The sequence below is a fragment of the Rhea pennata genome, chromosome 5, assembly GCF_028389875.1.
Source record: "Rhea pennata isolate bPtePen1 chromosome 5, bPtePen1.pri, whole genome shotgun sequence".
In the NCBI taxonomy this organism is placed as follows: Eukaryota; Metazoa; Chordata; class Aves; order Rheiformes; family Rheidae; genus Rhea; species Rhea pennata.
Window position 1 is genome coordinate 55496769 of NC_084667.1, and position 26323 is coordinate 55523091.

Genomic DNA, 26323 nt, shown 5'->3' on the forward strand with positions numbered 1-26323 from the left:
GAAGAAGTTTTGTGCAACTAGGCAGCAGAAGTGAAAGAAAAATCTTGATAAAGTTTAAAATCTTATTTCTCAAACAGTGGAGATGGAAGGTGATGGACACTTGTGGAAAGAGCTGGCAAAGCTGTGCACTGTTCCTGACTTGGCCTCGGCCTGCCAGTTATCACATTCTTGGTTACTCACAGCTTCTTGTTCCAGTTCTTTTCTCCTCAAATTTCTGTGATGGTCAGCCTGCTTATTTCTTTCGTCGTTATCTGTCTCCATAGCTAAATGAGATATTGCCATTACGAAAGCATCCTCCTTCAGTCTTCTTTTTTGGCCAGGTGTTCCTGCACGTCAGCATCATTTTTAACGATCACCTAGAAATTTCCCTTGGGGTGACATTGGTTGGAGCTCATCCTCCTGATTTGGTCCCAGTAACGTTCCCGCAGGCTAGCCATTGCGTGTGAGGAGCAGGCAGCATGCACCAAACTTCATGGGGTGCACAGGGCGCTCTACTCACACTGACTGTCAGATGTCCTCATGAGTCTTCCCTAGCTCCCCAGTGCCAGGCAATTTCTGAATCAGCCCTGCCAGGAGATATCCCTGCCTTACACTGCGATCTGCTGAATATTTTTCGTTTCCCCCCTGCGATGGTGTTCAGACTTGAAAAGAGGTTTGCACTGGGCATTTACCATCTCTTTGTCCAAGAGTACCCCATTTAAATGGTTGATCATAAAAGTTTAATGACACTGTTGTTAGCCCTGTGCCAGGTGTGGGAATTTCTCCTCTTATTTCTTCTGTGTTTTAGCAGAAACACAGCTGGGAAGGAACACAAGCCCCACACTCAAAAGGGAATCTGTAGATAATTTTCTGCATCAAACAATGTCATAACCTGTTACATCCACAGCCTGTCACAGTCCCCAGAACAGTGCAATGTCCTTCTTTCTTCACCTTTCTGTGTGAAGACTGAGTTGAAAGGAAAAGAAGTGATGACAGTTGGAAAAGCAATAGGGATTTGCAGCAGGGCAATGAGAAATGAGGAACAAAACTCATGGAGCAGGAAATCTACTGTGTAAACATAAACAATAGCAGCAACCAAGATACATATTCACAATCCATCTCCAGTGCAAATCAATTATGTTATATATGATGAATCAGGGGAGGGGGCTGGTGAGGGAGAAAAGGGACCTATTATTATTTTCAAGTCAAGTCAACCAGCCAAATCTGCAAACAAAAGCATTTTCTGTCTTTTTCTCTCTGTCTTGTTGGTGGCCTCCCCTCGCCTCTCTTCCTTGGCACATTTGCTGCAGTCCTCCACCCAGAAGTACTTATATACATCTGAATAATATTGCAGTTCAAACACCAAAAGAATTGTTTTCCTATGGTTTCTAAATGTCTTTTCTATTTCCTCGTATTCACAATCTTGGCATAAGCAGCGCTTATCAAGGGCTGTACTATATTAGAAAACTCAAGCGTGAGACTGTCTATGTGTGTGTGCATGTGTGGGCGTGTGTGGGTGTGCCCACGTGTACATACATACATGGGACCAAGGAGGCAAGAAAATATTGTAGATGATTAATGAAATAGTGGTAAGTATTTCTTTTATACTTGTAGTTGTAAAAAGAGAAGATAATTTTTATTCTTGTATCTGCACATCACTAGCTAGTACACAGAGAGTTTTTTTCCTCTATCCCCCAAATTATAAAGTGGGAAATGAAAAGGAGGGGAGGAGAAAGAATTGCTGGAAATGATTGTCTCTTAGGGTGTTCTTTAATAATGAGAAAGAAGCCCCATTTTGAACTCTTGATTCTTTGCCAGAGAACAAAAACGTTAAAGCATTTTGCTATGTTTAATTGTATTACTCTTCCAGTAATCAATAAAGATAAAAAAGGATCATTCTATGTACAATATGAAATCACACAGGGTCTGACTATGTGCAGATAGATTCCACTTATCTGTCTCTAGAGGTAACTTCTGTTGTAGTAGAAAACTCATTTTTTATTTGGATTTTAAAAATGTTTCAAATTATCCAGTCAATGTTACATGCATATTAAAAGATTTATTACCAAATATTCTCATCTTGATGTACTGGATCTATGCACCCAATTCCCACTAATGTTAATGGAACTGCATCTGTAAATCCCTGCACATTGTAGCAAGACGGTACCCGTAAGTATTTCAAATACATAAGTATCTGGATAAATAGCACAAAGATTAACCACCTCTGGCATTACTGCTTTTATTCTTTGTGTAAATGTTGGTCTCATCTTTCTAAGGACTAAGATGAAGATTCCCCGCGCTTCAGTTTAGGCATGTACTGAGACACCTAAATTCAGAGCTGCGGCACCCACTCTAATTGAAGGGAAGAGCGAGAGGGACGCCTCCACAGGGTGACTCAGACCTTACGTGGGCTGAATCGTCTCCAGAGATGCCTATTCCTCTCCACTGACTATTAACTGGGGGTGTAAAAAGACCCATTAATTTCAGTACCTAAATGTAGGTAAGTTATATCAGGCCTTGAAGTATTAAAGCCCCCTTCTTGTCCTCTGCACCGAGGTGATTCAAGGATCCAGCTCACACGAAGGCTCCTTGGGAGCAGGCTATTCACCTCATGTTGAGTTCCCTATTAGCCCTTCTTGTTAAAGGTGGGAAGAGAGGTGGAGAAAAGGCATCTGTCCCACCTCTCATGTACACACCAATATTAAAACATCACATTTGTTTATCAAAGCCAAACTTTCAAATGTGGATTCCTAGAGTTTTAATCCTAAATCCACAGGTGGACTTCATAAAGAGCAACTTGGATTTCAGTGCTCCAAAACTTGAGTCTGGATTAATTATCTAACCTTAGGCGTCCATGTTTTGTAGTGTTTGGGTCATGTCTTAATATTAAGAGAAAACCGATGCATTATTATTAATAATAATATTAATAGCTCTATTAATTAAAATCCCTACATATCTGCCAATGTAAGCTGTAATTAAAGTAAATTAAATATACTAACAACACAAGTTAAATAAATAGACACGTACCGTGTTAGATTTCAAAGCAAACAAATGCATGTTTTAAAGTGAAAAGAGGATGAGGCAGAAAAATTAAAGTGGGGCCAATAGCTATCTTAATTATTAGAAGAGAATACAGCTGCAGTAAAGCCACAAGCAGTGCTTACTGCGTTGAGAGATGGGTGGGGCAATTAGAGCATGGACTGGCTAATAAATACTGGTAATTAATAACACCTCTTCTGAAACTTCCATTCCTTATCCCTTGATCTGCAAGTACCTCGCAAAGGAAGTATCATCAGCCCCATTAGGTGAGGAAGAGCAGTGGGCAGCGTCGCGCCAGGATATGGCTACACAGGCAAGTTACCGCAAGCTGGATTAGGGTGTAGACTAACGGAGTCAGCTGCCCTGCTCTGACCTCCTGCTTGCCCGCTCTCATCCTGCGGTGAGTGAAACCCAGCTCACCTCCGCTCACGCGGGAGGGCTAAGCCTCCCCTCGCGGGCTGCGGGAGGGGAGAGCAGGTTCCCGGTGCCGTACTGCAAAGCCGCACGGGCTAATCTGTGCTTGTGGGGCGCTCTGCTAGCGTTGGGATGAACGTGGAAGGGCTGAAGGAGAAGGAGTGATTTGCGGGGGGAGGGTGAGATACGCGCAGCTCAGCGCGGAAGAGTCGAAATCTGGTGCAGATCGGCAACGTGACGGTGGCGTTCCAGGAAAAGCAGGTGGCGTGGGAACGCGGCTCCCCATTAGGACAGGGCTCAAAGCGACGGGCTTCGGTCGCAGCCAGAGCCTGTATTATTTAAGGCTTTAAAACCAAAAAGGGCCAACTTAAAATCAATCTGCCACGTTAGAGGCAGGCGGTGTGGTGTAACGTGCTCCTGCTGGCTCCCGCATTCAGGCGAGCGGCGGCAGCGCCGCGCAGCCTGGCTCTGAGAGCGGGTTACAGTCATCGAGCTTTCTGGTAACAAGGTCTGTGCAGCTATATTTGTGATAGGCATGGGATAAATTAAATACACAGTCAGTGCATAACTTGGGGTGGGGGGGTGAGGCAGAGTAAGAGCCTCTTTGACACCAGAAGTGAAATCCCGGCTTCAACTTGAGCCATGGCAAAAAAAAAAACACTAACTTCAGTTTGAGTCGATGCTTGCCAGGTGCTTTTCCAGGATCACTGCGGCCTAGCAGAGTACCAACACTCACCCAGCTCACGACCTCTGAAACACATTTCTTTGATGTACAGGAAATGTAATAGAAATAATTTCAGCTAGTATCCTCACCCAACAGCTGCCTTTGCCAGCTCCGCAAAGAAACATCCCCAGCTGCATGAGGACACTCCACTCTGCCCTCTGTGGCTGAAATAGAAACCAAGATGCTGATGACCTGAGGTTACGCTTTCTGAAAATTCAAAGATATTTGATCTTTATTCTATTTTTCGTCTCTCTCAATCTGTTCTGAACTTACTGCATCACTCACACTATAAAATCCATAGGAAGACCTGACACTGAGACAGTATTTTCCTTGTGTGTATTTTCCTGTGGCTCATTTTCAGTCAGAAAACCCTCTCCATTTAAAAGCACAAGCACTTTGTCCAACCACAGCTAACAGCACAAAGCGTGAATCAGAAAATCTTCAATTTTCAGTTCTCTTCCATGAGCCTCATATTCCTTCAGCTTCCAAATTGGGCAAATGTCTGCCCACTCCTTCGGTGGGGATCTGATCTATGGAGATGCTGGCTCTTCCTGGTGCATTTGCTTTCTCTGACTCACCTCCCTTTCTCAGAGCTGTTTCCTGGTTGCAGCCTGATGTACTTAGACAAATCCAAAGGGCTGCAGATAAAGAGAGGGAGGCTGTGCTGGGGGCTGCTTGGGGGGACCAGTAGAGCAAGGTTGACAGCTCCCCAGTGCTGCCTTGTATACTGCTTCCTTGATGGTCTCTGTGTGGGCAGTGGAAGGGGACAGGCCCCCACATCGGAGATCTGCAATGCCCTAATGCCTTCCATCAGTGTCCACCTTTCTCCATGGGAGCCTTGGTAGATATGCTCTTACTTCGGATTTGTCTGTTAACAGTCTTAACTCTAGGTCACAGAATTGGGGACCCAGATAACTTTACTGGCTTAAAATAGGAACTTGCATGCTTTAGTCTTTCTATGCTTAGGTGGTAGTGAGGAAGGGATTTGAAGATCAAAAGTTTAGAGTTAGACAGGATTTAGGTATGCATGCTCCTTTTTGGCTAACATCGTTTGCTCTGCAAGAATAGGCATCTTGAAATTCTATGATCTGCTGTGTCAGCCACAAATTAGAAATGGAAAATACGTGAAAAGAAATTATTCATAAATATGTATATTGTATATAGAAATTTATTGTGTACATGTGTGTGTTTGTGCACCTTGAGTAAAACGCATGATTTCTGCATACTAAAAAAATGGTTTTTAAAAATGAACATATGATACTCTATGTGAAGTCTCCTGTCATAACAGGAAATCGTGCAATTTCTGCAGAAAGATTTTATTTAAAAAAGCAGAGTGCATCTCATTGACCTACATTCAGCTTCCCCAGCATACGCTGTACCTGCAGAACTTTTCTGCAGAGATACATTGTAGATACAGATCAAAGGGAAATGCTGGTGTCAAAATTGTCTAAATGTCCCTTTTTGGGCTTGAAAACCTGTGTCATTGCCATGCATTTGTACTGACTGTGTAACTTTAATCAACCTATAAACTGTTCCTTGGGCTGCTGTCTTTAAAAGCTAGGTAGGCTGTACTTGGGGATAATGAATGTCTGTATCTATAGAGCAGACAAATGAAGCTCTCTGTTGCCCCAGAATGAATTTTTTTTTTTTAAGCCGCTATCCAAAATATATTGAAACGTATAACAGTAGTAAAATAAATTTGGTGTCTGTGTTAAAAGCACTATAATCCACAATCCAGCTAGATCTATCATATTCAGTAGGTACCCTCATTGTTTTGTAGAGCATTTCCTCCCTTCTTTGAAAACGGCCATGACAGTGTTAAGCATTGCCCATCAGAGTGCTGGATTTTATTGCCTGAACATCTTTCTGCTCTGACTTAGACTGAGACCTGTCAACTCATTTCCCACGGACAACATTATAATGGGATTAGACTGACAAATGTGTGTTGTGGGGGTGTGTGGAGTGTGGTGCGCCGTGGTGTGAGAGGAGGGGGCTGCAGGGAGCGAGGTGCTGTAACACCGGCCGCGGTGGTGCCCGGCTTCTGGGCACCCCGCTCCCCATGAGGGTTGTGCAGAGACGTGCTCCAGGTCTAAGGCAGTGCCTAGCTCAGTACTGAAGAAACAGAGTTCACAAAAAGTAGCATGCAAAGAGTGGCAGGGCCTAAATTGCCTATTAGGAAATAATAAGCGTCTGAACTGCAAGGTAACTACACCTCCAGTTGGTGCCTGTGTCCCTGTTGTGCACCCAGCTGGTTGTAAACTGTTGTTATTTCAAGTGCTTACACTTTGCAAACAGAAAATCTCTGTAAGAATGTTTTTTTCTTCCTGTTGGAAGACTTGAATTACCTTTATGTATGTGGTTTCTTTTATATTTAGAATCCTAAAAATATTAAAAACAAGATTTTTTTTTTCCTATTAAAAAAATCTTTTGATGAGGTGGAATATTTTTTTTTCCTTTTACTTTCAGGGATTTCTTTCTTTTGCATTTTTGAAAAAATAACAAGATAAGGGAAAAGGAAAATAATAAGATATATCTCCCTCCCAAAATAGCTACATCAGTATATGGAAGGTTATTTTAAATATTAAATATTTAGGAGAGGAAATGGCCTAGAAAAGTATAACTGTGAAATGACTTTTTATTACAAAATATTACCTTTTTCAATCAACTGTAATTGTCACCAATTCACTGAACCCGTAAGGTGCTGGAATGTCAACCTGAACGGATCTGAAAGTATCCTGGAATTCAGTTTTAGAACAAATTCTGTAGCTGTAGTGTTGCATTCCTGTCATGCTGTTCTCATAGGCTTGTAGGCTCAGCCAATCTCTAAGATCTTTCATTAACACTTAACCCATGCTCAAAATCATAATCTCTTTTTTAATAGAATAGAAATTATTATTTTGTGCTACTTGTGCATGAAAAACTTTTCAATAACGTAGGTTGCCTTGACAGTTCTCTTTTTCTGCACCAAGTGCTACAGTTTCCTCCCCTTTGTCCTTAAGTGCCTGTTCAAGACAGCTTGATTTTCTCTTAACTTTCTGACAACTAGTCAACTAGATAAGATTTATGCTCATTGAACACAATTTTCATTGAACTTAATCATCAACCTCTTCCATGAAATTACATTAACAGATAGGAAACTTCCAGAGCGCACAATGCCTTTCATGTGTTGTGTGTACCTTTCACACTCCTTGGGCCATGTTGGCTGTGGATAGTTAACTGCTTTATCCTTCTATGAACTTTTCTTAAAAGCCCATTACTGCCAGTTACCCAATATAAAGATTAGCATATAGGATCTGTCATCATCGAAGGGGTGATTAGGAGGGACATACGTTCTGGGCAAAGCACTTCACACATCTGTGATACATATTGCTAATGTAGTGTGTATGAACTGCACAGACAATTCCAGGTGAACCAGCGGTGGTTTCCATCCTTTCCATCACTAGATCACAGAATCACAGAATAGCTGAGGATGAAAGGGACCTCTGGAGATCATCTAGTCCAGCTCACCTGCGCAACCAGGGTCACCAAGAGCATGTTGTGCAGAACCATATCTAGATGGCTTTTGAATATCTCCAAGGATGGAGAGTCCACAACCTCTCAGGGCAACTTGTTTCTGTGCTTAGCCACTTAGCCACTGTAAAAAAAAAAAAAAAAAAAAAAAAAAAAAAAAAAAAAGCATTTTCCTTATGTTCAGCTGGACATATCTGAGAGAGAAGGATACAGTTTACAGTTTCAGAAAATAAGGAATTAGGAGGATAAAATAAGCACAAACAGGTTAGTTTGGGAAGTAGCTAAGATGTCAAAACTGGATAAGAGAACTAGGAAGCTTTTTTTTTTTTTTTTTTTTTTTTTTTTAAGGGAGAGTGAAGGCGGAAGAGTAAGATTTCATCTTAAAAAAGGTCCAAAAAGGTCCAAAAGCTCCTAAAGAGGATACAGCTGGTCATACAGACTTATGGATGTAAGCATTCAAAAACATGGCCGTGAGAAATCAGACCATGAGAAGCTATGAAATTGCTTTGAAAATGATTCTAACACTTTGATTATTGTCAGGTAAGGTGCTCCAGTGAGAGGATTATCTGTTGAAAAGAAAAGGGTTTGTGGCTGTAGGGTGCAGTCCCTTCCTGTGCCTCTGTTGGGTCTGTGTCTGCTGCCCGTTAGATCATGCTGAAATGCTATCTGGTTTAAAGGACCACAGGGAATCCTAAGAGGAATGGAGTAGCATTTCTTTATATTCTTTGCTTTTTCACTTGCTTGCTAGTCACAGATCCATTGTGCTTTTGGTCAGATATCTTTTGCTGAGTATTGACAGGAGTCACTGGTAATGATCTTGTTATTAAAGTACTATTGAGTGTCAGTAGAGGTGGGAATATTCTGGCCTTCTCAGCTGGCACTTTGGGATAAGCTGTGGTAAATTCATTCAAACCACAAATACCTGTTTAGTTACATATAATTAAGGTTTTTACATAGGCTTATAATATGTACTTATTATGAATGGACAATATCTTAAGAATTCAAAATTTCCAAGGATTGGAGGAAAGAACAGCTGCATGTCTCTCTGTCCCAGAACAGTATGTACTTTATCATCCAGGAAATAATAGAAAGTTCACCCTCTTTATGCCATAAATTAACTAGGAGTTGTCTTTTGGAGACTGTTTTTTTTTTTCTTTTTTTTTTTTGAAGTTATCAGCTAATCCCAGTCACCTTAGTTCTCTGAAATTTTCTCTCTCTCTCTCAAAAAAAGATATTTTTCTGAAACTGCTTAATACTTACCCTCTGTTTATAGGAAATATTTTTCAACCTTCTGCTTGGATAACCAGAAGTAAGGCACTTGAATATCATCAGTCACTCTTAAAAATCTTGCTTTTGGGTAGTGACTAATTAAAAGAAATAGACCCTCCAAAACTGGTTGATATCAATGGAATAGACCCAATGATTTCAAAAGACTTTGGACTATATGCATTTGGCAACTAGGAGTCACATTTCCTTGTTTTGGTATACTCTGCAAGTGATAAAATTTAAGAATTAGAGCACTGTCAATACATGCTGTAAAACCACATGTCCTTTAAGAGGATAATGCTCCAGTAGACCTTTTGCTGCAAATTACTCTGTATAATTGGACCAAAGATCACAAAGAGTGCACATTTACAAGATAAATTGAAAATTAATGAACAAATAATATAGTAATTACCAAATCCTTATTATTTGAAGAATATATACACTATGGGGTCTATTTCTTCCTCAATGAGCATGTGTAACCTCCATTAATTTTAATGGGAGTTAAGCATGCACATCAAGGGGAGAATTAACTCATGATTTCAAAACTGACTACTAAGATTAAGACCTGCACTTTTGGCTTTGAGTTGAGAATGTGGCATATCTTGTGATATTTATCTCTTTTTAATTGTGTATTTGTAGCTGAAGCAATTTGCAAATCATTGTTATCCCTATCAGTACAAGGCAAAGATAAATTGCATTATATACCCTACTTCTTGGACTCCTTGATGTTCTTTCTGATTAAATTGAACTGTACCAGTAATATCATAATTAATAATCTATGCTGATCAACTTGGCAGTGCTAAGGCTGCTTGACATCTGATGGCAACGAAAAATTGTTCAAGCAAGGTGTGTCGTTTGTTTGTTTCTTTCACTAATGTGAGAAATGTACAACTAATAACGGTGAGTCAGGGATACTACCAGATAATGTGAAACCTGCAGTTAACGTTTGGGCAAGGGGAAAAAAACATTCAGTTTAATATGACCTCTGAGCTCATTTGTGAATGTTAAGCCTATGTAGAAAGGATTTTCTTCCTTGGAAAGAGATTATTAAACTCTCAGATGGAAACTTTTAGTCTCAAATGAATTAAATACTGGTAGCAGTTGTTTCTACGTCTCAGCTCTGGACAAGGACGTTTCCAAGTGCCCTACTGCGGTTGTCCATTAATAAGTATCAGTTAAATGACTTCTCCAGTTTTCCACAGCATTTTTAAAATTGATCCAGATGTCTCTCCCCCTCTTAGGGCAGGAACTAAAAGTCTTTGTAACGTGCAAAAAATCCATGGTTTAGATGTATACAGAGAAAGATTTTCTAATTTATAAAATTAAAACAGTAAAAATAAGGTTTTGATTTTTTTAAAATAAATAGTTCAATTTTTGTACTGAAACATAGCATTATGCTAGTGGTGAAGAGCTCAGAAGTGTGACTAACAAGGTGGTAACCAGTGTAATCTTACTGTCAAACATGAACGAACTGCAAAAAATAAATAACAAAATAAGTCAGTGAAACCAGCTTGAAATTTCAAAATTCTTTCTTTCAATTATATGGGCTGTATTTCTTGTTATGATTAGAAAATTTTGTCTACTAGCAGATTGCGGTAAAAAATGTTTCTTAATCTATCTGTTGTTTTCCAAAACCACTGCAAAGTAGAATCACTTTCTATTTGGTCATATGGAAGTAAAACTGCAGGAATATACTAGTGAAAGCATATGTCTGGTGGTATAACCATTTATAACCATTCAAAGCCTATTTAAAATATCCTATTTATTTTGGTCATCTATTCATTTAATACTAAATGTTTCAAGCTCTTGCAACTTCTAATAGTCATTCACACAGTCCCATTCATCCAAGACCACGGTTTAGTACCTTTTAGAGCTGGAGAGCCAGGTCAGAGTCAGGAAGTCCTACATCTCAGCAGTGGAAATCAGCTAAAATAATTTAAATCCTATCATCAGCCCTGTATTTTCAACACTAACTAGTTATGGAAGGTGTCCATATTTGTGCACGTTGTGCCACCAAAGGAACCTTTGCAAAACCTTCAGACATCTGAAGTGGAAATGCTCACTATCATTAGTAGGTTATTACAGTGCTAAGCTAGTCCCTTTTTGTCCTCTGGTTATAGAGGATATAGATGACATAAGTGAGCTTCACTGTTTTGTTACCTCTGTTGATCAGAGGTGGGAACTTAGACACTGACACTGATCGAAATGAGAGTACTTCTAGTGAAATCTGTAGTAGTATTTGAATAGTGAGTAATGTGGAAAGGATAGAGAAAGAAATCTTTTGAGTATTTTCAAGAGGGGGGAAAAATAATTCTGGACTATCAAAATGAGGGTTAGATGCAACAGTAAAAAAAAAAAAGTCATAAAACGACACCCAGAGCAACCAATATATATTAATCATTCTGAAGCAGGCAGTTCAAGATGTATGATAGCTATATTGGTGACTTGCACTTGTATATCAGTTAAGATAGAATTGCAGAAGGGTGACTGGTATTAAATCTTCAAGTTAGAAGACACACGTGTAAGGATAGTGCTCTTGTGTCCTTCCCCCTTAGATAACTATGAAATGTGGCTGAAAAAGTATTAGTGGATCTCAAAAAACTGTGTCATAAAAAATGATCTCCTTCCACTAGGTCTCAAGCTCAGAAAACAGCAAGTAATCCAAAACCAGTTTGTTTCTGGGATGCTTGTCACTTTTTTCCCTCCTTCCTTTGTGTATGAGGTTAATAGACAGACTTTTAATCTTGTTTAGATGTGCTTGTTTTGTTATTTGCCTCTGAAAAATAGGACACTGAACAACCCACCCTTTCAGACAATGCTGGAACCTTCTCAGCTCCACTGTTCTGAGCCACAGACCTTTTTTTTAGGCTCTGTGGTGTTAACTGCATGTGCCATATCCTTGCTGCTTGCTCAGAACTGGTACTATTGCTATGTGCTGTAAAGCTGAAGGAGGGATCTGCTTGCTATTGTCCACAGAGGCATTCAGAAACGTTTTATTCTAAGATTTTCCAACTGAATTAAATATGGCCAAAGATATTGAGAGGCTGCTCTTTATCTTCTTTCAAAGGCTGTGACACCTTTTCCATGATGACTGGAAGATGGCAAATGTCATGTCTATCTTCAAAAAAGTAAGAAGAAGAGGAATTACAGGCTGGTCAGCTTTGCCTCAGTCCCTGGAAAGGTTATGAAGCAAGGAAGCTGTTTTCAGGAACATGAAAAACACAAAAGTGTTGGGGAACAGCCAGCATGGATTTACTACAGGGAAATTTTATCTAACCAATGTGATCGTCACCTTTGATGATATGACAACTGGCTCACTGGATACAAGGAAAGCAGTGTATGCTTGTATTGGTTTTAGTAAGGATTAGTAAAGATTTCAACACTATCTCCTATAGAATCCTTGTATCTAAATTAGGGATATATGAAAAGAGACGGTGAAGAAAAGCTTTATTTTTTTCAATTTTTTTTCTATGGTATATGGTTGGTGTTTACTAAGAACAACAGTAATGTAACTGCTGGAAAGCAGAAATATTTCTTAGCTCAACCTTTTACTGGTTTATGATTCAACTGATCTTTTGCTGAGAACAGTATCCAGTGCCCGATATTCTTCTAATTTGGAGATCTGAATGAATTAATATCCGAAGAGAATACTTTCTTCCAAAAATTCTTGGTGTTCATTTCAATATTTGTAGCTATCCCTGCCTCTGAGTTAGAAAAGATGGGTTGCATGTGGTGTGGTGAAAAGAGCCCGAAAAGCCACTTGGATTCCAAAAAAGGGTCTCTACAAGGCTTTGGATAATGACCTCAGTTTCAGAATAAAACCATCAAGGCTTAGAAACAGCAAGCCTCAAAATTTGCCCATAAATGACTTGACTTAGTGTCACTGAAATCATTTGGATCTTTGCCATTGTCTTCAATAGGCTCACTATCAAGACGCAGAAGGTCTCTGCCTATAGCAGGAGAAAAAAGATATTTAGGAAACCCTCAACATTTTTTCAGTTCTGCTGTGATTTTTTTTGACAGCACCAGCTTTCTCTCATTTTACCAGGCAGCTTGCGTTTGGGGGTTCACCACAGCAAGATTCTAACGTAGCAAGACTGCACTACACAGGTATCACTGAAAGCGCTGAGAGAAAGGCTTCGCCGAAGCTTCCCCATCTGCCTGAGCTGTGCAGTACTTTATTAATGACACTGTCAACATCTGTATTGTGCTTGCTTTGGAAGGGGAAGCTTCATCCTCACTAAACCAATAAAAGTTGATTACATACATATGAAATCTATGGATTAGGGGCAGGATTCTTGGATCTCTTACAAAGGAAGTGTCATGTTTCATCTTCTGTGTGTGTGTGTGGGGGGGGGGGTTATGGGAATGCATATGTGAAGCCACAGAACTCCATATCACCCCTTTCAGTAAAGATCATACAAACGGAACTATGTTCTCTTTAAAGCACAACTGCAAGATTACAGTCAAAAATGGAAAAAAAATCTCTCTTTCTTTTCATCTTCAGTGCCACCTGAAGGCTGTCAACAGAAATTAATGAGTTTGCTTAGGGAACAAAACTTGGTAGATATTCCTAGCTAATAATAATATAGCAATAAATTATATTAGCTCATGCAATTCAGAATGGCAGTCTGGGAAGGTGCCAAACATGTGACTGAAGGGCCAAATATTCTAATGAGACCAATTAAGCTTCAAAATCTAAAGTCAGATTTCAAAAGCAAAGTGAATATTGTGCTGAATTTGGTGGAAAATCCAGGAAATGTGATCCACAGTAGTATAAGTCTAAGAAATTATGCCATTTTCCTTTGGAACATGTGGTTCAACTTAAATAAAAAACTCTGTGAAAGAAGGTGAATATACAAGCATGTGGAGTTACAAGAAAATAAAAGAGGAGGGAGAGAGAATCCTAGTAAATACCCTATCACAGTATCCTCATAGCAAAGTATTTCTGTTTTTAATTTTGAAGTGGTATTTCAAAAGGGATCTTTGATTTTTCTCTATCATAATCTGTCACATAATTTAGCATAAACATGTAAAAGACTAAAGAATTTGACAAACCTGAGATAATTTTCCTTTTTGAAATTTTCTGAGAATAAAAATCTTTGAAATCTACAGATTTCATTCCAGGTCACAAGGATGTTCCAGACACATCTTTCTCAGAAAAAGAAATTCTATTCTTTGCATATTTGAATTTCTCTCCTTTTAATATATAGAACATTTCTGGTTACCTAAAAAGATGCAGAGTCTTTCCATAACATATTCTATTGTTCAACTCCAGAATACTATATCCTTCCTAAGGAAAGGTGCTTTCTTAATACACTGTTACCATTACAATCTCCTAGATTATCTTTAGGAGATAAGATAATATTCTACCACGTATTCTCATGACTTTCATCTAGTAGAAATTATGCTAACTCCATAGCTAACTGATGCACCTGAAGGCAACAAGAGTGCAACACTACAGAGCAAGTTTAGGACAGAAAATCAAATGAAATAGCCTTCTCTAATAATAGGAGAGGTTTTGGCATAGGCGGTAATGTAATCACTAAAGCCATAACATGAGTCAGCTCCTTGATGTTAGGGGAAAACACTTGAGTGAACGTGAAAGGTGTGATGAAATATTTTGTATAAGCAGCTATTTCAGAAAAAAAGTCAGCTTGATTGTTACGCTATATTAATTGAAGGTAAGAGCTGAAATATATATGACAGTCTGGTAAATTGCTATAGGGTCAGATTACCTTTACTGGGTCTGATAGCGCCTTTCCCATCTTTTCTCCCATTAACTAGAAGAGCAGGAGCAGCTGTTCTTCAAGCAGTGAAACCATTGGATGAATAATACCCTCCTTACAGGAGGAAAAGGAAACCTCTTTTTACATTGAAGTTGTAGACTGGTGATGTTCTCCATAGGCTACTGCAAACCCAGTGACTACAGTAACCCTGTGATTGCTCCAGTCTGCCCCACTAGCCACAACATGTCCCTCCAAGATTCTCTAAAACATTCCAGATGTTCTGACTTTTTTACAGTGGCTGTTCATAGTTTCTTTGTCTTTCGCTTTCTCATGTGAAATTTATATAAATGTCACTGAGATCAAGACTCTGGAAAGCCATGGACAAAATATATTAAGATGTCCATGCTTTACTACTATAGAGGAAGGGTTCTCAGGAATTTCCTACCCTATATAATTGTAATCTGCAAATATATATCCATAACTTGCATGGCTTAACATTAAATAAGTATTCCAGGGTATTGGGCACAGTGAATGAATATGGTGTGGTTCCCTCTTCTCAAATGCTGGACAACTAAGTGCTATTTGTAGATGCTCAGCTGGACAGGTGGCCATGCGAATATTGATGTTAAGCAGTTCCATACCGAGCTTGCTGTGAAACAGCAAGTGTGTTCTGCCCCTGGGGGAAGGAAAATTGTCTGACCTAGTTGGTCACATATGAGACTTACATAGCCTTGTTAGAAAAATAAACCCTGAGAATTCTTAATCTATGATTTCTAGAAATTTGGTCATATTAGGTTACATCTACTCAGAACCAATTTTATATAGAAAATGAATTTACCTTGGTATACCTCTTTCACATTGGTTTTAAAGCATATTCCCTGCTCCTGAAAAGGTACAGTTCTGAAGTTCAGGCCATCAAAGCAAAAAGTTCAAACATCACTACAAAATATGTTTGATGATAAAATATTAAATATTCAGTAATAAAGGCACAGAAATGATTACATAATTGTAGGTTAAACATGACCCACTTAAACAAATAGCTGAGGGCTAAAAAAGAGAGTCTATAAAATCAGAATATTTATTCCCAGGGGTTTGAATGACATATGTTTAAACTGATCTCACAATCTACTAATATCTGTTTCAGGACAGTCACCTGGTACCTATTTAAATGAATCTCATTAGAAAGGAGTACAATCACTCCTCGGTGATAATTCCATTGCACAGTGGGGTGTATGCTAATATACCTGAATGCAGGGACAGATTCTTGCTGATTTTGATTTCTGCAACATCAGGATTTTTTCTCTCTCCAAAATGAGAATGATCAAACCTTGAAAAGAAAGCAATCTGTTAAGAAACTGAGGATCTTTGTACTCCCTGATTTAAGATACAATCCTGGGTTTTCAGGATCTCTTTAAAATAAGATAGGAAACTAGAGTGGAAGAGTATCTGGAGAGTAATCCCATGTCATTCTTTCAAGGGAAAAAGCAGGAGGAAAGGTGATAAACAATGTGGGAGCACAGGGAATTTTTACTTAATTGGAGATTTAAAATATAATTAAAATACATTAAAAGCTGATCAAATAATTCCATACATGTAAATATAATGTATCAAGTGAGCTGTACATATTGGCTCTATTTCAAGGGTACATTCCTGCTCATGGCTGTGCATAAGCTTCTACTTAAGCGCTTTTCTTACAGGGGACAGTCTTAAGCTCTTATTTAAGTGCTCTCCTGAAACAGGGCCAGCGCGTAATTCCATACCTTTTCCACTCACACACCCTACCTTTGCTTGCTACACTCACTTATTTCATCTTGTCTCTAATGCAACAAACTTTTGAGCGGGAATTATATCTCTACATTTATTGATACAGTCTCACTGGGCTCTGAGTCCTAAGTGAGGTTTTCTAGTTTTTCTAGTGTTTCTTCAGTGTGCTGTTAATACTTGTAATACAAATAACAGTTAATAAATCAATCTGTTTCTTCCAGGAATTTTGCTAGGAGGCATTAACCCCTTCTCACCATCTCCCAAGCCACACCCCTGCACTCTTTACAATGAGTACAGCATATTTTTTATTTCTTCAACTGGCATTTGCAATCTGTCCTGACATAATTTACACATTTACACATTTTACAGAGCAAAGCACAGTCATGCAATTTAATTCCAAAAAACATAAGCATAGGAGACTCGGCACACTCGATTAGCAAAGCATATGATCGAGTTTTGCCAGTATGATATCAAAGGCACACGTTTGATTTGAATTTGTGTCAAAATGTACCTGCTGCTCTTCATTTCAAAACAGACATGTGCTGATGTGTTAGCCCACATTCACACACAGGGGGCTTTTATATGCTGCTAACTGCACATGTAGACCAGTGTCCTTTATAAATGCACTTTCTTTCCCTTTCTTTTCTCTTATCTCAAGGCAGCTGGTCTCCACCTCCGTAGGGAGAGGGAAGGCCTGTCGCAGCCTGAGAGGCAGAGAAGGGGAACCAAGAAATCACTATTCAACCTAATGAAATAAAGTTCTGACCCAGATAAAGTCATCTGGGTTCTTCCACTGATCGTTGCCCTATTGAGCCACCATTCCAGTTCTATTATTTCTTTTAAATAGGGATTTAATGCTCATGAATGGAAGGTGAATCCTTGAAAATGAAAGGTGATCACTGCAGTAAAGGACAAATCAATACAGAACCAAAGTGCTCTACTTATCCACAGGGCAAACTAAAGTGAAAGGAAATGTCTTCAAGACCCTCTCAAGCAGTTGTACTAATAGAAATGATGATTAAATTCCCATACTTATTACACTTGAACTTAAAAAAAAAAGTCAGTGATTAAACATTTACTAGAAAAGAAATTGGCAGCTACCTGGACTGTAGGCATTTTGTTGTTCATTTTCCTTTAATGTGATTTAAAGGAAAGGAATTTGATTGAATTTTGTGAATTTTTAATTATTGAAGATAGCTAACTGCAAAGAACAGACTTAGAAGAACCAGAAAGAAAAAAATCTCTTACAAATTATTTCAAACTCAGTTCATAGAGATGCAAGGAATTGTGTACTTTTCTTAGTTTGTGGGTCGTGCATTTATGAATGAGTATATTTGGAGCAATAGCTGGAAAGTTATAATTTATTCGATAGCTGTGGAATGGTCATTTTCCTTCTCAATCTGGTTAATACTGAAGGTTGGTTGCATGACGAATGTGCAAATAACATGGTAGTGAGAGAACTTCTCATTTTCTCGGGTAAAATAACTTTGAATCCCACGAAACTTGTAAAAATGAAAATAGAATTTGGGTCAGGAACTTTCAGTGCAAATCTAGGCCTGACATCTGTGGATGTTGGTGTCAGAGATTTTGGTTATGGGTCATTCTCAGGAGTAGATGAAACATGAAGGATTCACTTTGTTTGAACCTCCAGCAAACCCTGATTGGCTGGAAGCAGAGAGAGACAGTCAACTTCACAAAGTCAATAAATGTGGCCATCTGGGAGAATGCAAATTTAGACAAATGTGATATATGTGGGATGACACTTTTTGCTTAGAATGTACCACACCATAAAAGCATTAAGAATACATTCATATGACCCAGAGTATTTGATTAAAACCTTTAATATACAATAAATTAATCCCCAAGCAAACTAAAGGAAAGAAGTTGTACAAATTCCAGACCCAGATTCATTCAGGTTTAGTTTTCTGCTTCTTTAGCCTCTTCTCTCCAGGCATCTCTGTCTGGGTTTCCTTTCATTTCAACTAACTCTGAGTGGAATCTGCATCAAAACCACAATCCGATGTGCCACAACTCCTCCTTTATGTGGAAAATCGTTTTTCCTCTATCTACTCTTTATATTTCACCCTTTCAAGCAACCAGCTTGAAAAAAGTTAAGTATCTTTGCACATGGATAACTTCTGGGAGGAGTCTCGGTGTGTCTAAAATGAATGAAGCTACAGGACTGGATCCTGACAGCTACAGCTAAGAATATGCTGCATTCACCAGCACTTCCTTCCCCAGCTGCAGGAATATCACCTTATGAAATACTTGAGCTCAACTAGTTCCAAGCAAGAAGCAAACACGGCTGTTCCCAGTCCTTTTTCAAGTAGTAAAATATGCAGTGCCGCTATCCAGCCCCTGCTGTTTAGCTTGCTGCACAGTGACGTTTATCTGTCAATACACCTCCAGAACCTTAGTTCATGCACAGTGTGTTTGGGCATGACATAAATTGCAGCATTTTCCATAGACTGAACTGTGTCCTGAATATGCTAACTCAGAGCTGGCTGTTTTAAAGCAGTGGGTGAACAAGCAGGGGCTCAGATGGCAAATGTTGCTTTTGTGCTGGCCAAAGCATTGTGTGTCCCATGGCAAGCAACAGGGTAAAACCAAGAATCTCTTTTTCCATCCAGTGTGCACAGCTGGACAGGCGTGTGGGACATTATGATTTATATAAATACTTAACTGCACAGGGGATGGGATAGAAGCTGGGGAAAAAGTGTGCGTCAGGGCAGCGTGTCTGTGACACAGCACCTCCTGGAGATACAACTGGTGTGGTACGATGTATTTAGCACTCCCTTGCTTTAGGTGGAAAAATGGAGGCACAAACACAGGATTTGCCAGCTTCTATTTTTTTTTTCTGAAATGTTAATACTTTTTGGAAAATTACCTGATGATTTTTATTTAACAAAATAATCTCAAGGATGAGCTTATAGCCTTTATTTATACCAAATAATTCTTCTAGCATTAGTGCAACTAGCCACATGAGTAAAACTTGTCTGACTCAGCCCTTATTTTGTGTGATAGGAGATAAAAGATAAGAAAACAAATCAAGCATTCCAAAGTGTGGCTCAAGATTGCTGCAGAAGAAAAGCTGTAGTTACTTAAAGCTATTTGCTTTTTCTGAAACAAAATGCTGCTCCATGTATGTGCCTGGGACTCAGATGGTGCAAACTGTCCTGGTTCTTCTGCCATCGCTAAATCATCTCTGCCACTTGTGGAACTTCACCGGCTTTGTGGTAGATGACCAGACTGTACTGCTGAGGGCACTAATATGAAACCAAAATGAGACCGTAGGCTGCATATCATTTACATATGGTGTGAAGGAAACCCTGCTGGCAGCACAAAGCAGAGGCCATGTCTGTAGCTATCTGTGTTTCAAACTTCAAGACAGATGTACAAAAATGTGAAGGTCTCTGAGAAGGAGAAAAAAAAGGCATAGGGAACTCACCCTTCAAAAGTGCAAGACTCCAAAGTCCAGTTTCCTGTAAAGTCTCTTGCAATCGCAGCTACTTGTGGTTAAAGAAATAAATATTCCACAGGGCTACTGTACACTCGTTTGCTCATACTTTCTGTTCACACTGGTCTTTTAACTGCTCTGTGCAATAAAGTACACAGTGCTAACCACTGCAGCCTACTTCATCTGCACTTCATCAGATTAACATTAGCTCGAAATCTCCAAGACAAAATAAATGAGATCAATAAGCAGTGCAATCAATCTCAGCTAGTTTTAAGTGTCCAGAGAGAGATTTAAACAGGAGACCTCTAGACTGACATTCCTTTACCAGCAAAAAGAACACCAAACACATTGTGCTGATGCAAACCCATGTGTTGCCCATTACAATGCTTCTTGCACTTAGCTGGCAAAGCCAACAGGAGTCTTTCAGCTGACATGTGGGTGCTTTGGAATAGATGTTTACAACATTGTTGAGTTGTTGAATAAGAGAAATAGGCATACAATTATTCCTTTAATTTGGATTTCCAAATGCACCTTTCTTCCTTTAGTTTTGTTTCTTTCCCAGGTATTTCAGCAGAGACTGAATAGTTTTTGTCCAGCTCTGAGTACATCACTAATGGATGAGGAATAATGTAGCTTTCCAGGATTTGCAAAGTAAGAAGAGTAAGAATGCCAAATGTTCCAAATGAAGCAAGCAAACAAACATAACTCCTTGATTCCAAATATTTCACAAGTACAAACAAGGACAGCAAACTTGAAAAGCCAAAGCAATGTAGCACAATTTCTACAGATAAAAAAGGCGGAATTAATTGAAATCTATGTTGAAAAAAATTAAAAAGCAATGGCAAAAAAAAAAAAAAAAAAAAAAAAAAAAAAAAAAAAAAAAGCTCTACATAGTACAGGTTTGGTGCCTGATTTCATAACTTTACACTGAAATCAAAGCTGTTGCAGCAGCCTCGATCTAGAAGGGTGACTGAAGCCCCTGACATTTGCTCCAGTGGGAAACAGGACAGGACAATTTGGAACATTCCAGGTTTCATTACTGCAATTTCCCAGTGACTGCAACTGTTTCATTGGGGTAGAAGGATCTTCTGTTTTGACAAAACTCATAAAGAGAGCTTGGCTTTAGAAAAGCAGCGAATCAGGTAGGACATTTCTTATATCCTTCCTCTCTTTTTACCTTTCTGTGACCCCTAAGAAGTCACAGTCCTCTCACAGTCTAATCAGCGTGGGGAATTGCAGAAAGAATGGGCTGGAAAATTCCTTTGAAAGGTAATAATAATATTTTTTCATCTATGAATTCCAGCTTGGTTTTTAAGAGCTCAACAAAGTGAAGTCACGGATCTTATTTTTTTTTTACTCCTTCATAGAGCTTTTCAATGACACCCGCTTTTGCATAAGTTGTAAGTCTGTTGAAGTCTTATGCTACTCTATGCAACATGCTTTTAGTGTGCTCTGTACTGCCCTGGGAGCTAACCCCCCTCCCCCAAAGAACTCTTTCTCAGCCCCTTCATCTGTAACCTTCCTGCAAGTAAATGCTAATTGAAAAAGAAAGAACACCACTAATCTTGGAATTTAAATGCATTTAACAAAACCAATCTCAATCTAAATTGTTGTTTCACCATTCCCTTTTCCCCAACAGATGTCGAGAAACTGCAATTCCTATTAAGAACACTTGACTGTTTACTCAGCAAGAGAACTTCAGGCTCAGGCTGCATCAATCTAAATGCGTTTCAGGACGTCAGTCTTTTGAAAAGTGCAGACTGTTAGTTGGTTATTTTTAAATGTAATCTTCACATAAAAGAGTTGCTGCATTTTTCTTTTCACTTTGTCATCCCTCACTCCCTCCTCCTCCTTTTTTTTTTTTTTTTTTTTTTTTTTTAATGATGGCATCAAACATAGATGTCCTGAATTTTTATGTCCTATTCCATTTAAGTTTCTTTCCATGGTGCTTTATGTCCTTTTTTTTTTTCTTCCTTCTCTTCAGCTTTGACCAAAAGGAATATTAGTAAAGATTGTGAACATTATTGCTAAAAAAAATACCAAAGATGGTATGTAGTAAGAGTGCTAGACATCAAAAGGATGAATATGTTTTCTTACTGAGCTTTACAGTAAAGCCCCTGTGGGCTTTGACCACAGACCTGCGTAAAGTTGTCTGAGCAGATAAAGGTGACTCTGTGTGGTTTGTTGTTTTGTACCATGGGCATCACTAGTTAACTATGATCAGGAAAGTAGACATGTGTCTTTTCTTGTTTTTTTCTCCTTTTTTCTCTTATCTCTTCACATGATCCTTCAGTTTGTAAGTGCAATATTAGTATTTGCAAATATCTCCTCAAGTGATAATCACTGAAATGTAGCTTAGGCCTCAATTCTGCAATTACAGCTGGCTGTAAACCCACATATTTGGTTTGGTTTGAACTCCAGCGTTTAGCATGAGTCCTTCAAGTGTTTTTGATGATAAAAGAAATTTTAATCTCTTTACGCATCAGGTTTTGAAATGTGGTGGGCCAAATCCTTCTCTTGTTGCTGAGGGAGCTAATAAGGTTGAGAACAGCAGCCCCAGTTTCTGCAGCTGCTCTGCCACAGGCAAGTCTGTGGTGGCTGAGACAGCCTCGACCTCAAGCACACGTATGGCAACCCACCAACTGCACCTGCAGAGTCCCTGTGAAGCATGTGTTCTTTGGCTCACAAATTCCTACGACTATAAGGATGTTGTTGAAGAAGCTTTTGAAAAGCATCATATCTACCAAACAGAATAACAATTTTAGAAGGCTACATCTGTACTGTACATTGTCATGCATGAAGGTGGTGCTTTTCTGAGGTCTTTTGAGTAGCCAACATTTTCTTTGACAAGAGCAAGAGGTGAGAGTGCTCCGTGCTATGCAAGATCAGGCCTACTGACCTGGCTCTAAATCCCACTATTGCTAAGTCTTGCAATGCAGGGGAGGTCAGGAAAAGCATGGAAAAACTAGAAAGGTGTTGCAGACCAAAAAAGGCTTAAAATGTGAAAGATAACAGGTGACAGATGATTGTGTGCATGTGTATGTAGGGTGAATATCTGCAGTCGAACTTCTGAACTTTCAAGCAGAAGCCTCCTACTTGCTAGCTGCAGCTGATATAGGCTAGTTGTAAATTTTGATAACACCTGGAATAAGCAAAAGTGGCAAATCTTGAATGCTACAGTTAATAAAGAGACATAAACACAACCACCAATTAGGAGGCTGCTCATGTGTTTATGCTTCTGCACATAAACTATTTTTAGATTGGGAAAACAGGGGACTTGCAGTTCCAGAAAAAACAACTGTGCCAAAAGGAAGGGTTCCTGAAAATAAGTGGTCTGAGAAAGAAGAAAGCAAGTTGGAAAGAAGAAGGAAAAGCTCCTGCCTACGAAAGATCCTGAAGGTGGGGGAAGATACTGAAGGTCAAAGACCTGTGTGGAAATGAATGCTGAGGGATGTCCAGGAACCTTGGCCAGTAATTCCTGAAACTGGTAACTGCGAGGGGCAGCACAGAGCAGTCTAAGGTGACTTTCTTTCAACCTTTCTGGACCAGTAGTAATCTATCTATCTCCTTGGAAGAGAAGTTGAGACACAGGGGAGGGTAATGAGTGAGTATGAATGCTGAATGAAGAATGCTGAGCCAAGATGTAAAGGCTGTTACTCAAACATTATAAGCATCAAATACTGTTTTAAAAAATGGAATAGGTATTTCTTTCTGATTTGTAAGAATAAGTGCAAATATACAAGTAGAAAAACAAACAAAATAGATTTTGATTAAAATCCTATTAAATACTACAATACCTCAAGATAACCAGATAATGGAAGCAGTTATAAGGAAAAATGAAACAAAGACAAATGAAATGCAATCTATAAAGAAATCTTTCATTATGGCAATCTAATGGGGAAATTTTCAGCCTTTACTCTAGCTGTGCCTCCAGAAATCCATTGGAATGAGTGCCTTGTGAGAAGAGCAGGCAGGAAACAATTTTCTCTCTACGATGTGTTAGGATTTCAGCAATGATTCCATTGTACAGAAGGAAATATCAAACCTTGAAAAGTTTTTCGTGTGTACATGGAAGACTGTGCCCTCCGAAGAGTTCACGTGGTCTCGAAAGCTCCAGAGAAAAGTCAGCAAAAATGAAGTTTTTACATTTTTGGTGCAAATTGTAGTTTAAAACAAAAGGTTATTTTATGATCCCAAATCTGTTATTTAAATATTCTTTACCACTAAAGCGTATTTGGAACTTCTTAGGAAACTCTACAAATACAGAATTAGCATAGTAATCCCTGTAAAATACAAAAGTTCTCCCCTTCAAAAATCTCCACTCCTCACAGCAATCAGAAACACTACAGATAGATTAATGGCCCATGAAGCTGTTGGGCTTTTTTTCTATAGATTCACAACCCTGATCTGGACACAAGGAGAAACAGTATCCTGAGCCATCAGGACTATCCTGAGTCCATATATATTCACAGGTCAATTTAAATGCAGTTTCAGGGAATATAAAGGACCTGACCTCCCCGCATACGTTGTTCATTGACGTTGACAATCCTCTTGTAAACTATGGGAAGAATTTTTCAATGTGTTTAAATTCCATTTTCAGAAACAGAGAAGGCACTGAAGGCCAGAATCTGAAAGGAATTTGAGATCTTCCAAAAATGAAACCGGTGGGAGTGAGTTAAGTAACTATTTCTCCAAATCTGGTTTAACTGTAAATGAGTAATCTATTTCTGTTTTATAGGTTATCTATTGTAAAACACAAATATATACCCTAGTCTGTGGTCCCTACAGCATATCCATCTGCAACAGGTCCTGCAGTAATTCAGGTGACAGTACTGGATAGCCATCTGCCATTTCAGTACTATTTCACTTTTCAATACTTTTTTAATGGAAAGAAGACTGAGACAGTGTTGTTTTAAATTGTTTTTCTCCACTAGTGACCTGAAGACCAATAACAAATTAGGTGCCATAGCACATTCACCACAGTGCCTGGCTAGCTCAGTCGGTAGAGCATGGGACTCTTAATCCCAGGGTCGTGGGTTCGAGCCCCACGTTGGGCGTATGTATTTTGAAGTGGATTGAGAACTGGCTGAAAGGCAGAACTCAGAGGGTTGTCATCAGTGATGTGGAGACTGGCTGGAGGCCTGTGGCTAGTGGCGTCCCCCAGGGCTCAGTACTGGGTCCCATCCTGTTCAACTTCTTCATCAATGACCTGGATGAGGGGACAGAGTGCCTCCTCAGCAAGTTTGCTGATGATACCAAGCTGGGAGGAGTGGCTGACACACCTGAGGGCTGTGCTGCCCTTCAGGGAGACCTGGACAGGCTGGAGAACTGGGCGGAGAGGAACCTCATGAGGTTCAACAAGGGCAGGTGCAGGGTCCTGCACCTAGGGGCAAAATAACCCTAGGCACCATTACAAGCCAGGGGCTGACCTGCTGGAAAGCAGCTCTGCAGAGAAAGACCTGGGAGTGCTGGTGGATGACAAGTTGACCATGAGCCAGCAATGTGCCCTTGTGCCCGAGAAAGCCAATGGTCTCCCGGGGTGCATTGGGAAGAGTGTTGCCAGCAGGTCAAGGGAGGTGATCCTGCCCTGGTGAAGCCTTGTCTCAAGTACTGTGTCCAGTTCTGGGCTCCCCAGTACAAGAGAGCCATGGAGCTACTGGAGAGAGTCCAGCGTAGGGCTACGAGGATGATCAGAGGGCTGGAGCACCTGCCCTAGGAGGAAAGGCTGCGAGAGCTGGGCCTCTTCAGCCTGCGGAAGAGAAGACTGAGGGGGGATCTTATCAATGTGTGCAAGTGCCTGAAGGAAGGGTGTCAAGGGGACGGGGACAAACTCTTTTCAGTTGTCCCATGTGACAGGACAAGAGGCAATGGGCAGAAATTGAAGCACAGGAAGTTCGGCCTGACCGTGAGGGGGAATTTCTTCACTGTGAGAGTGACGGAGCACTGGAACAGGTTGCCCAGAGAGGCTGTGGAGCCTCCTTCTCTGGAGATCTTCAAGGCCCACCTGGATGCAACCCTGTCTACCATGCTCTTGGTGACCCTGCTGAGCAGGGAGGTTGGACTAGATGATCTCCAGAAGTCCCTTCCAACCTTACTGATTCTATGATTCTATGATAAATAAGGAGACAAAACTTGAGTAGCAAGTGTCTACAAAAAGAGGACTTTTTAGAGAATCAGGTCAAGAAAGGCAAGTTACTAAAGTTACGTACTGTACCTATTGAAAGTGTGTGAACTCATAATATTGTGAACTGTTTGCACCAGTAAAGTATCTGCATGCACGCATGAGGTTTGAATTTTGTATACACTGTCTCAAAACAGTTTATGCCATGCAGGGAGTTTGCTAAAACTGAAATTAGGGGTTCTCCAGTCTCATTGGGTGGCTTCCTAAATTACAGTAACAGAACTGATAATCCTAACAGCCACTGCAAACACAACTGTATG

At 39.7% G+C, this 26323-nt stretch overlaps 1 non-coding gene across 1 annotated transcript; it reads left to right on the top strand.

Annotated features, from left to right (window-relative positions):
- Positions 1-24866: 24866 nt before the first annotated feature.
- Positions 24867-24939, top strand: TRNAK-CUU (transfer RNA lysine (anticodon CUU)). Its single transcript has one exon. It is a non-coding gene; the product is annotated as a tRNA-Lys (tRNA).
- Positions 24940-26323: the final 1384 nt, after the last annotated feature.